Source organism: Calidris pugnax, unplaced genomic scaffold (assembly GCF_001431845.1).
Source record: "Calidris pugnax isolate Ruff unplaced genomic scaffold, ASM143184v1 scaffold24, whole genome shotgun sequence".
NCBI classification, from domain to species: Eukaryota; Metazoa; Chordata; class Aves; order Charadriiformes; family Scolopacidae; genus Calidris; species Calidris pugnax.
Window position 1 is genome coordinate 10106008 of NW_015090922.1, and position 15306 is coordinate 10121313.

The 15306-nt window shown below is 38.0% G+C and overlaps 1 long non-coding RNA gene across 1 annotated transcript; it reads left to right on the top strand.

The window, feature by feature from the left end:
- Positions 1–1237: 1237 nt before the first annotated feature.
- Positions 1238–7732, top strand: LOC106893373. Its single transcript, XR_001413057.1, has 3 exons — positions 1238–1352; positions 2274–2385; positions 7269–7732. It is a non-coding gene; the product is annotated as an uncharacterized LOC106893373 (long non-coding RNA).
- The last annotated feature ends 7574 nt before the right edge of the window (positions 7733–15306 follow it).

Here is a 15306-nt window from a genome sequence, read left to right on the forward strand (position 1 = left end):
TTCTAAAATCTAGTCTCAGTTTCTGTACCTGGCTTTATTCTGTCTCCTTGTTTGGATATATTTTATTCAGGAAGAGAGAACAGAAGTGGGATACAACAGATGTGATATTGTAATCACATATATTGTAATATTGTAACATCCCTTAAGAGTGCTGGGTAGTTTGCTCACCTTGTTCTTTCCTTCTTTCTACTCTGAAAAGCCTGGGAAAGGTGTAAGTTCTGTTAGTTATTATGCATTTACTTGGATTTGCTCCCCTCCTGCACTATGAATAACTTTGCTTAACAATACTGAATCTAGTGACCAGAATGTTTTGCGACGTTATTGTGCCAATTCTTACATCTGTTGACCAGATCAGTATTTGTCGAATGAGGTAAGAAGAGAAGGTATGACTGCAAGGGTTTTCTTAAGAGCCTGAGAGGTGGGAGATAAAATAGGACCCTGGCAGTGGAAAGGAAAGATGAAGAGAACCCTTAAGCCCCAATCAAATGACTGAGAAGCTTGAATTTGTATTTTCTTCCTTTGAAGAAATCTATTAATGATAGGTCTCCAAGTTCTTAATTTTCTAATAGCCTGAGCTATGCTAAAGATTGTTGGTTTTGGCTAAAGACTGTCTCACAAATGAATGCTTGTAGGAATAACTACGGTGGTTTGCCAGCTCCTTTCTGTGCCATACATGGCAACAGAAAATGGGACCAAAATAGCCAATTTAGAAACAGCAGTTAAAGGACCCAAAAGATAGTTTCCCTCAAAAATAAGTTATTTTTATGCTAAATTGGGGGTGTTTGAGCTATTTATGAAATCCAGATAGAGAAATTAACATTTCTGAATAACACTAGAACAAATGATGTGGAGTGAGATCATGCTGGGTTGTATAACATTTTCTTCTATAAAAATATTTTCCATTATATTTTGTGGGACATTTATAACCCAAAGGATTAATGTAAAAGTCCAAAGCATTATTGTAACAATATAGGAGGAAATGATTCATAGAAGTATGATAATTTCTTAGCATGAACTACGGATTAAAATGTAGTCAATGCCTTTGCTTACTTCTAACTCTTGAATGAAGGCATGGCAATATCACAGGGTTCATTCAGCGCAGGCAAAATTGCATGCAACGTTTCTGTCTCTTCTAGTAGTACTTTTTAAATTCAAATGAGTTATATTCAGAATGTTAAACCAAAGAGATAGCACATAAAGACTATATCTCAATCAAAAATATTTATCTGTCTAGGTGACACCAGGGGATGCGCAGGGGAAAATATTTTCATCAAGATCATTTGTACTGCCAACACATTGGACACAATGGCTGAAAGAAGGACCGCAGGCACTGTGTGATCACATCATAAAAGGTAGTTCTTGTTCTAAATTTTGTGTTAAAAGTTCATGCCTCAGGCAGCAAAGAGAGGGAGGAGGAACAGCAGACTGTGACTGAGAAGTGAGGCAAGAGAGGCTGAGTGCCGGGCTCAGGAAGCTGTACCAGCAGCAGGAACCGCTCTACCCAACATCTCAGCCAGCACTTCAATAGCATTCTCTTACGTAAAAAGGAGAACGGGAAGACAAATAAATTGGCTAACTTTTTATCTTCCGCCAATGAGAGGTTTAATTCAGTTTCAATTTGAAGTTCAGATGAAGGTTGAGCCTTGTCTCATTTTATCTAAATAATTTCATCTGTCTCATATCATGGCTTTACTTTGTTATGCATTTTAGCCTTCTGGTCTTTTTCATGTGAGGTAGTAAATTCTGTCTCTTTTCAACAGTTGAAATGTCAGGATACGATCATTTTGAATGTGCTAGATGAAATCTGTGAAATGCTGCATTTCTTTTTCAATGATCTCTGGAATGAAATCACAGTTCATAGGGTTAGAAGCCTGCAAGTGACATCTGGGGTCACCAAGTCCAGTGCAGTGGGTTCAGCCCCGTACACAGGCACTACATCTTATATCTCTTTTTCACATGCCCACAGACTGTTGGGTATTTTTGATTTTGGGGTTTCTCTTACAAAATTTGAATGCTTCACTGCGAACAGACACTAGACTAGGAAACAAGATTTTGCACTTTGGTGGAGACTGAAGCCCAAGAGTCTACAAACAGAGAAGAGCTTGCAGGATCACCCATATTTTATGTAGGCAACCTGGGGTGGGGATGTTGTTGCTGGATTCTGCCTCTCATGTCAGTGGGTGCAATAAGATCCTGGCTCCACCACTGTCCCCCATCTCAGGGATGCTGCCTACCTCAGCTCTCTGCATCTCGGTTTCCCCATCTCTCCCTAGGAACAGCAAATGTAAAGTGTCTTCAAATATGCTGGTGAACAGCTTTATAGAAGAGCTGCGTTCAGTCTGAGGCAAGCCAGGGCAATCCAGGCAGCATCAGCTTCTGTTATTTGTGAGTACTTTACCCTAAGTTAAAAATTATCTGGATCTCGTCTTACCTTTTTCTTTTCTTTTTTTTGATCAGCATTTTAAGTTCAATCCTTTCTCTGGTAGCTCAAGTTGTGTGGTTTTAAGTAGTTTTGGGATATATTGTGTCATAGGATGTCACATACTACATTCCTTGACACTTTTTAAATCATTGCTTCTTCCTCTCAGAATGTAAAATTTTGTTAGAAACCCATTCAGGTTTGCTTTCCTTTGGAAAAAATAGGCCTTTATTTTACAAAACGTTTCCTCATCCAGAGCTTATTGACATCTACTAGATCAAGTTTTAGAGAAACAGGGATTTTTAATAGGGATTTATCCCTCATTAAATTTACTCTACAGATTCTCTTTTTTTTATAACTAAGAAATATTTTTCAACATCAGGCCTTTTTTGAAGACAATCAGGCTTTTTTAAAAATAATGGAATAATGACTTAACCTTCATTATAACATCTCACATGCTACAATATAATACATTTGCCTAAGTCTGGGAGAAGGAAACCAAACCAATTTATTATAGCCTGTTGATTCACACTCACATGCTGTGCAGTTCGTGCGAAGGTCCCATTTACTTTTTCACATGAACTGCCACAGCATGATTTAAATAGAGATTTCTCTAGCAGTAGTGTTAAGGGTCCTCATTAACATCATTTCTGGAGTCACTGGGCCAAATATATCCCTAGTGCAATTCCACTGATCTCAGTGGGGTTATCCCTGAGATATATTTGGTCCATTGTTTCTACAGAATCTCTGTTCTTTTTTGATCTCTTTAAGAATTTTGTTACTGTGAACATTTCTCACATAGCAAGTTACCATGCTGAAAAGTTAGCAACACTTATAAGCAATTTCTCAGGTATTCCAACCTATTTGTACGCTGAAATAAGACATTATATCTGATTACAGACTACTATTTATAATTTTTATTTTATAATCTACGCATATATCCTGTTTTCCAGGAAAATCAATAAACATACTATAAGTTTATCTTCTTATTTTTTTCTAAAATTCTAACACTTTATGCGACTACCAAAAATAATCTGAGACAGATTGCAGTTGGCATTATTTTATGCCCAGCTTTATTGCTTGCAATTTTTGGAGACAAATAATAACTGAGTAGTGATACTCTTAGGCCAATATATTCTCACATTGAAAACTCTGAGCTTGTTTGATGTTCTACATCAATACTGAAGGTTTGGGGTTTTTTCTATTATGAAAAAAATGTGTGCAATATTAAAAAAAAAAGAAGTTAAAATGAACCGATACACAAAATTTGGCACAAGTTGGATTTGCAGTTAATGACCAGTCTATATATTATGCATATATATGTGATTTGCATGACTCAGATTTTTGTTCAGGAAAATGAAAGGTCTGGTTAGGGAAGACACCAACCAAATTAAAATCATCTGTATAATAAATGGTTGGGTAAATGGCAAACACATCCCATTCTCAAAACACCACCCCTTACTCCTTTTTGTATATTACTGCAGTTTTGCATAGGCATTTGGTGGCCTTACTCATTTATATTAGTTTTCCCAGCAAACTTTTAACTCAGCACATAGACCTCTTTATTTGACTTTGCATTCAAAGATTCTGTCTCTGTCAGATATTACAAAGATAATGCAGATAAAACGTAGGAATTAAATCTGGTTTTCACCAAATCTGTAATTGGCAAAGGAAAGTGGCTCAGACTAGGACCCCTGGTTCCCTGAGCTCATACTTATCTTGCTGTCAAGATCCTTTTGTTCTCCAAACTCTTAAAATAATTAAGCCTCAAAGTGAGATTGCATTCTGCAGAGAACAGCCTACAGGCTCCAGAGGAATTAAACCAATGCTGCTTGAAGAAGTGACATTTGTGTCTGATGATAACAAAGTTAGACAAAAACACTAGCATGGATGGGAAGCTCTGCTGCCAGCATGCCTCTGCTTTACACCGAGGCGCATGCGCTCAGGAAAGTGCTGCAAAAGAAGCACACCTGAAAGCTGCATTACTTATTCATATACAGGGCTGAATTTTTTTGCAAAACTTCCAGTCCTTTTGAGTATGTTATTAATGCTGATGCAGAAATGATACCACATCTAAATAAGGATGTGAAAAACTCTCATTTAAAACTACTCAGAAGCAAAACTTGTGTTCGAACTGCGCACACAGGGTTGGTTTATGGTTATGGAGATTTATATGTGAGACAGAATGAAAAAATGTAATTTAGTTTTATTTAACATCTCTCACAAAATCCTAAAGACTGCTTTCAGATGAATTAGGTGCTGGTAAGTACAGTGACTATGTAGGCAAACATTAACAGCCAAGCTTCAGTCAGTAACAGTCTTGCATGTTATATTATGTGTTAAGAAAGTGAATGTTAGAAACCTGGGGTTGTCCCTGTGCTCTTTTCAAAAATGCAGTGTGATCATTTCTCTACAAAACACTAGAGCTCAGATAAAGTGCTGAAGGTCTTACCTGAAAGTTGGTGCCTTCAGGCAACACCTGGTACATCACTGAACTGTTTGTATTATTATACCACTCCAATCTCAGTGTGTTATTCATGTCTTCCTGGTCCGCAGATCACTGAGACCAAAAGGCAACATATTGAACCATATTTTAACTCTGATCTTTGCACTAGAGTGGTCCATGAACGGACTAAAGTCAGAAAATGAGGCATTAATCTGTAATCTCTATTTATTGATCACCTCCTTGAATTTGCTTGTATCAGCATCAGTCAAGAGTATGTGAAGTTATGATTTTGTGTCACAGTGCCCAGTCTTGTGCAACAAAGCAGAGCCTCCTGAAGCAAGAAACAGGACACATAGAGGGTGCTCTGTGGATAAATAGGCTTTGCTGAGCATACCAACCTCGGGATGCACATCTTGCAAAATGCAGCAGAGACCCAAAGAGTCAGGGTGCCATTTTGAGATGCTCAGAGTGCTCTAGGGGTCTGGCAGCACCTCTTCTTCCCCCTGAGCCTCAGCGCAACGAGGTTCTTCTGGAAATTGGGAGCACATGGGACCTTTCACAGAGAAAGCCTTGCATGCATGTCCTAGGGGGGCATTTCCACCTGGCAGCTACTCTTGGAGCGTTACGGCTGGGTCTATGTTGTGCTCCTAAACCACCCCTAAGGGCCCTCCTCCTGGGACAAGTGCAGATGGGAGCTCTTTATTGGCACCATCACTGCAGGATTTCAGAGAGCTGCTGAAGACCCCAGGGCCTTCACATCCTCACCATTCTTTGACACAAGTGGGGAAGAGTACCCTGAAAGGCTTTTCACAGTATGGGGTGCTGATTTTTGTTCGTGCCTAAGATCTTTCCTGCAAGGACAAAACCCAAATTTTAGCCAGGGGAGAGCTGACATGCAAACAGCTTTCTCATAGTGGGAGTATAAGGAAACTCTTTTTTTCCATTTTTTCCACTCTTTCTTAGATCAGGGTCCTGCCCTCAGAGTATGAAGCCTTAGTTACACCAGCTTTATGAAGAGAGGAAAGAACAAGGACTTAGGGTCTCAAAGTGCATAGATCTGGACTGTGTTGTAACAAACCCATTTGGGGCACTGGTAAAATCTGCTTTCCGGCTAAATGAAATGAAATGAAATGAAAAACACTTCATCACTTTTGTGTTTAATTTAATTTTAAAAAACCTCCATATGCATGCATGGCCACTTTAATAACGCTGGACCCACTGTTAGTTGAAGAACACAGTTTCTTGGATGAAGTACTGGAAATTATTTTCGTATTTTCAGTAAGAATAACTTACAGTGATGAGTAACTTCCTGGATAATAAGTGCATCAGGCAATGCACATTGTTCCTCAACTTGATAAACTCTTAGCAGGGAACTTCCCTTCTCTGGGGCTGCTGCTCTGCCCTGGGTTTTCATCTGTTCAGAACAGGCAGATCTGTATAATCTAGAGTCAAACATTAAGCAATCAGGGCAGTGTTTTTAATGAGAAAAGCAGTTAAATAAATGGAATGTCATTAAGACATACAACTGTTTTGGAGATGATGCCAGGAGTATAACAGAAAGTTACTTTAAAATATTACTTGCTATACATTTATTTTTAATGCATATGAAATTGTAGAAACAAACCGCTTTAACTAGCTAAAGAAGTGCAGACTCTTTGCACACACATTTAAAATCCCAGTAGTATTTCAGCCTCTTGAAGTTGTCTCTTGAACTGTCAGAAAGAGATCTGGACAGTCTCTAAGTGTCTCTGACTGTTAAATCCTTAAGTGACATGTATATATGCTTAGGGAATGGGTCAACTTGCAGACAGAAATGTCCTGATCTTAAAAAAAAAGAAAAAGAAAAAAAAAAGATTAAACAGATTGATGATTAGAACACTGCCATGGAACTCTTTGCCTTCAGATGACTGGGTTTGTTCCAAGATTCAGTGTTCACTTAAATGTGGTATGAAAAAAAGTGATGTGGCCAAATATTCCTGTCATATGCTTCAGCAATTTTTTTTGAAAATGCTTTTTTCTATAACTGGTTAGTTTGATGCATTCAACGTTCACTTCCAAACCTGCTGTACCATTTCTCCTGCAACAGTCAAAAATCTAGAGACACTTCAACCTAACAAGAGGCTGTGTTTTTCTGTTTTTTTGTCTACAGTGAATTTTCCCATTCAGAAAGGATAATTTTTCAATGCGATTTGGCACATGTTAAGGTCTAATTGGCTTCAGCTTGAACATAACGACACACGTAGTAATCCTATTCTGGGTTTTGCACCCATCCTCCTCATCTACCACCTCTTTATTCTTTGTTGTGAATCTTCTATATAATTGGTGGCTCACCTCAGAGTCACAATGTTAATAATGAACTAGACAAATTTTTTAAGTTTTAATTGTTATTGCATTCTTCCCCAGGTGAAATGAAGATCATCCCTTTCTCTGAAAATCAGTCTTTAACTGCTAGCAACACACAGATCTAAGATTAAACTTCTGCAAAGTCCTGATTAACCAGTACCAGATAGTGGGAGCTGGAAGAATCACTGAAGAAATGGTAAAAAAGAAAAGGGAGGGTAAGACCTGCTTTTTTGGACTTTTTTTCCGTGTTGTTCTGAAGATTGAAAGTAATTTAGCGCCTCGGTTTTCACAGTATGAGCACCATTGAAACATTATTTGGTTTGCTTTCTTAGAAAATTTTGAAAAATGTTTGTAAACAGGGTAAGACAGAAAATGGGGTAGAATCTGTTGCGAGTCATCACTTTCATTCTCAGTCAAAGTTCTTTATTTCTCAGCTTTGCGGCATCCTAGATATATCCCCCATGGGGACCGCAATGATGGCATACTGATTGTTGTTTTGACCCAAGAAATTTAGTGCATTTCTTTGAGGGGGAACTGAAACTCTTAGTAAACAGAAACTTCCCAGATATCCAAGGACAAGAGTCAAATTGCTCAAACTGTTTGGCTTTACACAGCTGCAAGGAACACCGGCTTCAGGGAAGGACAATTAAAATTATTGTTTGACAGGTAATTTATTATTGCATTGTAATTAAATTCAACATCATAACCTGTAAGCAACACTATAAACTAGATAGTACTGGATGAAAGAGACTGTATTATTGTTTTTGGCCTAATGTTCCCCAGGTATCAGATTCCCATGAGATGCCAAATGAAGTAACATATTAATTCATACTCATATCCTCTCTGTTTTTCCAGGAAGTTCAAAGTAGCTCTGCAGGGGCGTTTCAGTCAGATGGGTACAACTTCAACATTTTGCAAATACCTAAGGTCCTTTTGCCTTGTCCATATCAACAGTTGTTAAAGGAAGACTTTATTTAGACTTTGTTTAGATTTCTTGCAGCCGGTGTATATTTTGGATACTTAGAATATCTAGTGCTGAATGATTTTGCATCTCATGACATCTGCATCTACAATAGTGTTAATATTAACATTGTCAACCACTGCAATGTAATCTAATATATATATTATTTTAAAAAAAAAGTATGAAGGATGATTCCATCATCTTACACGACCTGTGGGGTCAAAAAAAGCATGTAAACAATCTTTAGTAGCTTTTTATTCTGCACCCATTGAAGATACAGTTGGTTGCCTGTCTTTGAGAGGAAAAAAAGAAGAAAAAACTATTTGTAGTTTTACTAGAAAAAGTCAATCTGAATTCTTTGCCTCTGGAAAAATTCCTGCAGAAGATGGTAGTGTGGAGGCTATTTCAGCAATCGGGGAAACCCCAGGAAAGAATGTACAAAGAATGTTAATGCATTTTTTACATACTGAATTTAAATCACCTCAAACAATGTGACTGACATGCATTGACAGGACGAAGAATTATATACATCTAAACCTAACTTTTGTTCCTAAGTTTAGACCAATTGAGGTCCTGCAGAAGGTACCTCACAGCTTCCAGTCTGTATACATTTCTTGCTACAGCAAAATGCTTTCCATGTCCTGCTACCATTGGCAGATAGATTTGTTTTTAGTTGACTATGAATTTCATAAAGAATAAGAAAAGAATCAGAGATCAAATCCACAGAAAGAACTTATAAATAACCAATTGACCAGACTCCATTTAGTTACCAAGGCTGTGTGGGGAGACCTGGGCACAGAATAGGCTTTGCAAAGTCTGACATAGTGCTTGGAGAGGCAATGAAGCTGGGCAACAGGACATGTTGAGCACAAAATTCCAGCTTTCCCTAGAGTTATGTTGTATTCATACCCCTCACCTAGGTTGGGGTGGCATGTATAGGAGAAAACCAAGTAAAGAAGTGTGTGAATGGGACTTTAAAGTAAGGCTCACTTGGAAGGAGAACGCTAGAAATCTATTCCCTGCTCAGTTGAACATAAAATACTGAAGTATTAATCAGAGTAGTCCAAAAGATTCATCTCTCTGCTTCCAGGCAAGTTCCCTAACCTCAAGGCCAACAACTTAACAAGTATTTAATTATTTCGTTAAAAATGGAACGGTTTCCATGGAAATATTCAGAGGCTTCTCTCATCCCAGATTTCCCCAAGGGACCCTCCAGAAATTTTTGGAGAGACCGTTTAAGTTAGAATTCTGTTGGACAAAGTGAGGCAAAACCCCCAGGTTTTTCAAGCCCCAAAGGGATGATCTAACTGCTGAGGTGTTGGGTAAAAGCATGAAAGCAAAAACAAAAGCCAGGATGCTAAGAACAGTCAAGAACTCAATGAATCTTCAGATCTAAATTTTTCATGAAAAACAGGGCTGACTGAAATGTGGGGACCACAGTCCCAAAGGCTCTACTGAGACTTGTTGTGGGACAGAATTTTGAATAGAGATTGTTTTAGCTCTACTTCCTTTTTTGGGGTTGGGGTTTTTTTTGGTTGGTTTTTACTGTTGTTAAACCATTTTTGTTTGTAGCTGTTGTTAAATTATCTCTCAGCCATCACTTTGTTTTCTTCTCAGAACTTTATTTGTTACTGCAGATGATTAGGATCAGATTCATGAATGAGGTCATCATTTCCAGAATTTCTTTTTGCCTCCGATAATTATGTTGTCTAGTTTTTGAGTTGTTATCTACAAAATTCTTGTGTTTTGCAGACATTGTGCAAAATTTGAAAAATAGTAAAGAAATTAAGGATGAGATTTCCGAGGGAGTTCTAGCAATCATCTCACAAAAAAAGACAGAAGCCTTGCTTTGGAAAAAACTACTAGAATTGTTTATATCCAGACCATTCCCATTCCCAATTTAACTGCATTTTAAAATCTTCTCCTGAAAGAAACTCCACAACCTGTCCAGGAGCTTGCCAGAATGACAGAGAGACTGGAAAATATGAATTCTTAGAGGAGTCTGATTTCCAGAAGACACATGCTCAGGCTTCCATAAAAATCACAGGCTTTTTTTAATGTCTTCCTCAGCTAGTCAAGCATTTTACAGAATCACTGGTTTCCAAAATCACATCTGTAAATGAGGACTCTACACCAAGGAACTTACTATTGAGATTGAACAAAGTACTCATATGAGCAATAAGTTGCAAACAAGTGAACTGAGGGTTTGCATTTAGTAATCTGTTCATTCATTCTTCTGATTTCTCTCTACAGTTTCTGGCTTTTGTCAGGGCTTGATGGCAGGGGTGGGGCAAGTTCCTTCTTTCTGGCCCTTCTTGACCGTTCTTTTGTGGTTTTATGGGAGTGTCACAAAAGTATATTTTGAGGAAGAGGCCAAAGAAAAATTCTCAGCCAAATGAGAACGGATGAAGATATTGGGACTTGAGTGGCAGACAACGGATCTTAACTGTTATTTCCATATGGCCTCTAACATCACAGTAGTCATGTCACGATTGCTAACCACTATCAACCTTACTACCAGCTATTCTTCGGTAGCAGAGCAGGCGTTCAACATGCCAGGAGAGGGGAAGGTTAGAAGGAGAAGTGCACAGAGACTTCCTCTTTGTCCAGTGAGGAGGCATGCCTAGGCCTCACAGCCCTGGACAGAGAGAGAAGGGAAGTACTCCAAGAATGGGCGTTCTGCTGGTTTTAGGTGAAAAAAACAGAATTTCTGGGAGCAGGATGCTCTTCTGGGACTGGAAAGCAGCAGCTGCTCCAGGTTTATGAACAGAGAAGAAGGAATGAGGCTGCTTTGTAAATGTAAAGACTATAAAATCAGTAACTTACACAATGTAAGTAACTGGGCAAAAAGAAGCATGTAAAAACGGTGGAAAGGGACTATGAGGTCTCACAAACCACAGAAGGCTGAAAAAAGATTAAGCAGTATTGTAGGCTTCAGTGTGTTGTACCAGGCCTTATATAAAATAAGAGACCTGTATCTAACACAGAAGTTGAAAAGATGAATTTCTAGGGTGGCTGATTTGAATAATGAGGCAGGAAAAGATGACCAGGTATCAGTTTAGGTGGTCTGGTGGTGCCTCTGTTGTTACACACACAGGAGGATCAGCAAAGATGCTCCTGTGTGACAGTGCAGAGGTCTGGTATTTTTGCATGAGCCATTTTTACCCTGGGTAGTTTCTTCTTCACATCTCAAAAATATCAGGGGAGTTACCCCGTGTATTCTTGTTTCTGTCCATAGATTATAACCTCCAACAAAACAAGCTACTGTAAGTTGTGGGTACCAAGCCAATGTTTTCAGTAGCTTCATTTTTATTTTAATTTTTTAAACATTGTTATGTGTTGCATTCCGGTATATGTAAAGTGCTGCAGACTGTTGTCCAGCTGGAAAGTCACTCTCCTCAGCCAAAATAAAACAGTTAAGTTACTTGGTGGTAGCAGGAATGAGTGTCTGTGAATTTCATAGGCTGGTGATTGGGGCATCTTGCCAGGCGCAAAGAGCTTGTGAGGGAAGAACACTATCTGTAGGAAGTATAATGTAAATTCTTTACTGTTGCTTATGACTTTATTTTTTGAGAGGAAGAAGTTGCTAATGTTGAATTTGGATACTACTCTGCAGTTCAGAGCAACACCTATTGTTTCTTTCATGGTATTGGAAGACAGGTAGGTAAATAAAATGTAATTTTGTGTAATGTTTATTTCAGTGACAGATGCTGAAGCTGGAGAAGGTGAGTCAACTGGAGTTTATTTGTAATAGTGCAAAAGCTTGCTTTTTCAAGGTCTGAACTACCTGAAAAAGATCCAAGAAGTTTAAATTATGAACACTGTTAAATAGCATCAAGTTCCTAATATTCAAAGCCAGACTTTCCAGATAAAGAGGAAAGTTGGACAAAGGAAAACAACAAATTTCCTGACTACCCTGTAAAATTGAAGCAGAAAAGCCATTTTGAGCTGCCTAAACAATTGTAGGAACCAAATAGTCTGGAAAATTTCATTTCATGTCTGACAAAGTTAGACAAAAAGTTCCTGTGATCCAAAGTGCTAAATTTTCAAGTGCTTTTTTATATGTCAAAGTTACAAATTAAGATTTCTAAATGAAAAATTGTTTTGTCCACACATCCACACATACCCTTCCCCCCACCAAAAAAAAAAAAAAAAAAAGACAAAACACTTTTATCTGGTTAATATTCGGGTTTTGCATTAGCAATAAGTTAAACCAGAAATGAACTCATAAAATCCTTCACTAGGCTTTACATTTATTCTCAGGAACAAAAAAAATGAGCTAAAAATGTTTTTCTGGATCTACTGAGGAGTATGGCCTGTCAGATCCAGCCCGTCACTTGATCTTATATTTAATTTGAAACATGTGAGAAGGCCTGCTAATTTCATTAGCCTTTGCAATTAATCAGAAGTGATTCTTAAAGCTACCACTTCATACAAAACAGAGCTTGCTTAATGAATATGCATTTCAGATGCATTAATTCCTTTTCCCTCCATAAAAAAGAAAAATCTAACTTCTTTGCTATACTTGTAAGGAACTCTTTTCTTCAGAAAATAAATCTGTAATTTTAAAATGAAACCTTGTTTAAAAAAAAAAAAAAAAAGGAAAAATAAAAAGGTTTTCCTAAAGAAATATCTTGGAATTGTAATCCAAGAATGTGGCATTGTAAATAACATTAAAGTAATTTTTCTTGGGTGACCTCAAATGAACAATTCCCAGTGGGTTCTCTGAGGATGACTTGTTTTATTTGAAGCCTTTTTAAGCTTAGAATTTCTTGTCCCTAGTAAACTGTCTAAATTACTCTTGAAGCATGTTTTTCAAAATAGTGGGTTTAAATACAGACCAGCAAGTTCCCTTCTCAGTCCTTCACAACTTTCTTGCTAACTACAAGCAGTAGTTTCTTGGTTGTACAAAACACAAACAAAGTCTGTGGCAATCTTTCTTGAGCAACACAAGCCTTACTTAAACGGGCACTAAATATACTGACAGCATTAAAATTAAAATGAAAAAAAAAAAAAAGAAAAAGAAAGAATTAATAGAAAGAGACCAATCATTCAACAGGAGATTAAATCTTAATCCAGTTGCCCAGAGGGTAGCAAAAGAATTGTTTTTATCGTAAAATAAGTAGCTTCAAATATTTCATGGCTCAAAAAGGAACAAGAAGAAATGTATGTATAAAGGCACTCTTGTCATTGTTTAGCTTCATCTGCTTCTGACCCCCATGGCATAATATTATATTCCAGGAAAACAGCTGTTTTCACTCTTTCCACTTGCTCCAATATTCCCATACTTCTGATATTTTTTTCCACTGATGCAAGAAAGAAAAAAAGAAAAACAAAAAAGAAAGCAAAGGAGGAAAAAACCAATTACATCTAAAATTATACAGGCAAGGAGCTAACAATTGGACAAGAAATGCACAACCTCAGTTGTCCAGCATCAAATCCTGACCTTCAGGCTGCTGGGCCATATAAAAGAGGGAAAAGGAAAGCCTCTTGCACCCCTCTCAGAATACTGAGAGGAAAGCTGTTGGCTTGACACATGCACTGCAAATTCCTCTGATCCACCAAACACTACCTAGACTGACAGTCTCCTCTCAGATCTCACTCCAGCCTTTTCTTTAGGGCTGCCATGAGCACTAACCAGAGGGAGTTCCTTTGGATCTTTCTTTGGTTCAGATAGATCATGGCAAGAAAGAAACTGGCTAAAAACTGAAACATAATGAGGAGGAAAGTACTTTATTTGACTTCTGGATTCTGTAGTGTAGAGGAGCATCCCACAGTTTCAAATTTTTCCCTGCAGTCACAGAAGCTAGAAATTTGCTTTGCCATTTAAGGCAAATTGAGATCTTGACCATTATCTCCTAAGAACACTGTCATGAGACTCAGGTGAAGTAGAACCAGAGTCACATGCATGATAAATCAGCCTTCCTCAGACAAATGGAAATTCCCAACATCCCCACCAGAGGAGAGACACAGAAGTCTGTGGGAGCTGTGGTCTGACTGGGGAATTCGGACACAAGGTTGTCCTATACTTATGTAGGGGGTTAATCAGAAGTTAAAAAACTAATTCATATAACATTCATCTTAAAAAGGGAATTAATTTATGAGAGAAGGACAGTAAGAGAAAGCTACACATCTGCTCTCAGGGAACATCACGTTCCTGGGCTGACTACTAAAACACACTAAACTGGGATGCTACCTTTAGTTTAGCTTAGTGTTGTACTCAAGGAACAGAAAGATCAAATTACTCTCTCTGAAGATATTTGGCTTTCTAAAGCCTGTGCTGACATGTGGCACACCTGGAACAAGGTTGCAGTTACATGTTCAAGTCGCCTCCTTGGATGTAGAGTTATTTCAGTATGTAATCCAGTGCTTGGGGAATTTTCCTCTGTGGACAGGGGATTGGGGCATGTGTCCTTGCGTACCCACAAGTTGCAGTGCAAATATTTATCCTTCCCAAACAGGACTTATTGTTCTTGAAATAAGGCAGCACCATACCTCCATGGCTGTACAAGTGTAATTATTTCAGCTGTAAAAGAAAATTAAATCAATCCCCTATGTTAGAGTTACACAGACAAAGCCATTTTTCATAGGTCGGCCTTACTCAAAGGAAGCAGGGCTGACAATATTTTACAAACCAGAAATCTTTTATTTGGAATTTTTTTCTTGGATTGATTTTTGTTTTGGAACTTCTCTAAACACTATTTAACTTCAAAAATATTCTGACCAAGCTGTGCCATATGACATGCTATAAACACAGAATCTACAAGAGCTGCTTTCATTCTCTTCTAAAAGTCAGGCGCTTTTATTTAGTGGGGCAGGCTTACAGATGTTTCAGTGGATCTAATGCTAGGAAAAAAATATCTGACAATGTGAGCCATGGTAAATTCTAAATAGACTTTCTGTGTGCACCACTAATACATAAAGCCTTGAGTTCTCACAGCATTGAGATCTCGCTGTGCTAACAGTGCTGTGCTAACAGAAAGTGAACTCTGGTTTATAAAGTGCACAGAATTGTGGGGTAAATCAGTGGGTGTCCCCTGAGGGTGTGAAAAAAAAAAAAAAAAAAGTATGAAGCAGTAACTAATCATAGAAAAAAATTAAAACAAGGATCTATTTTCCAAAAACCCCCCAAGGAAT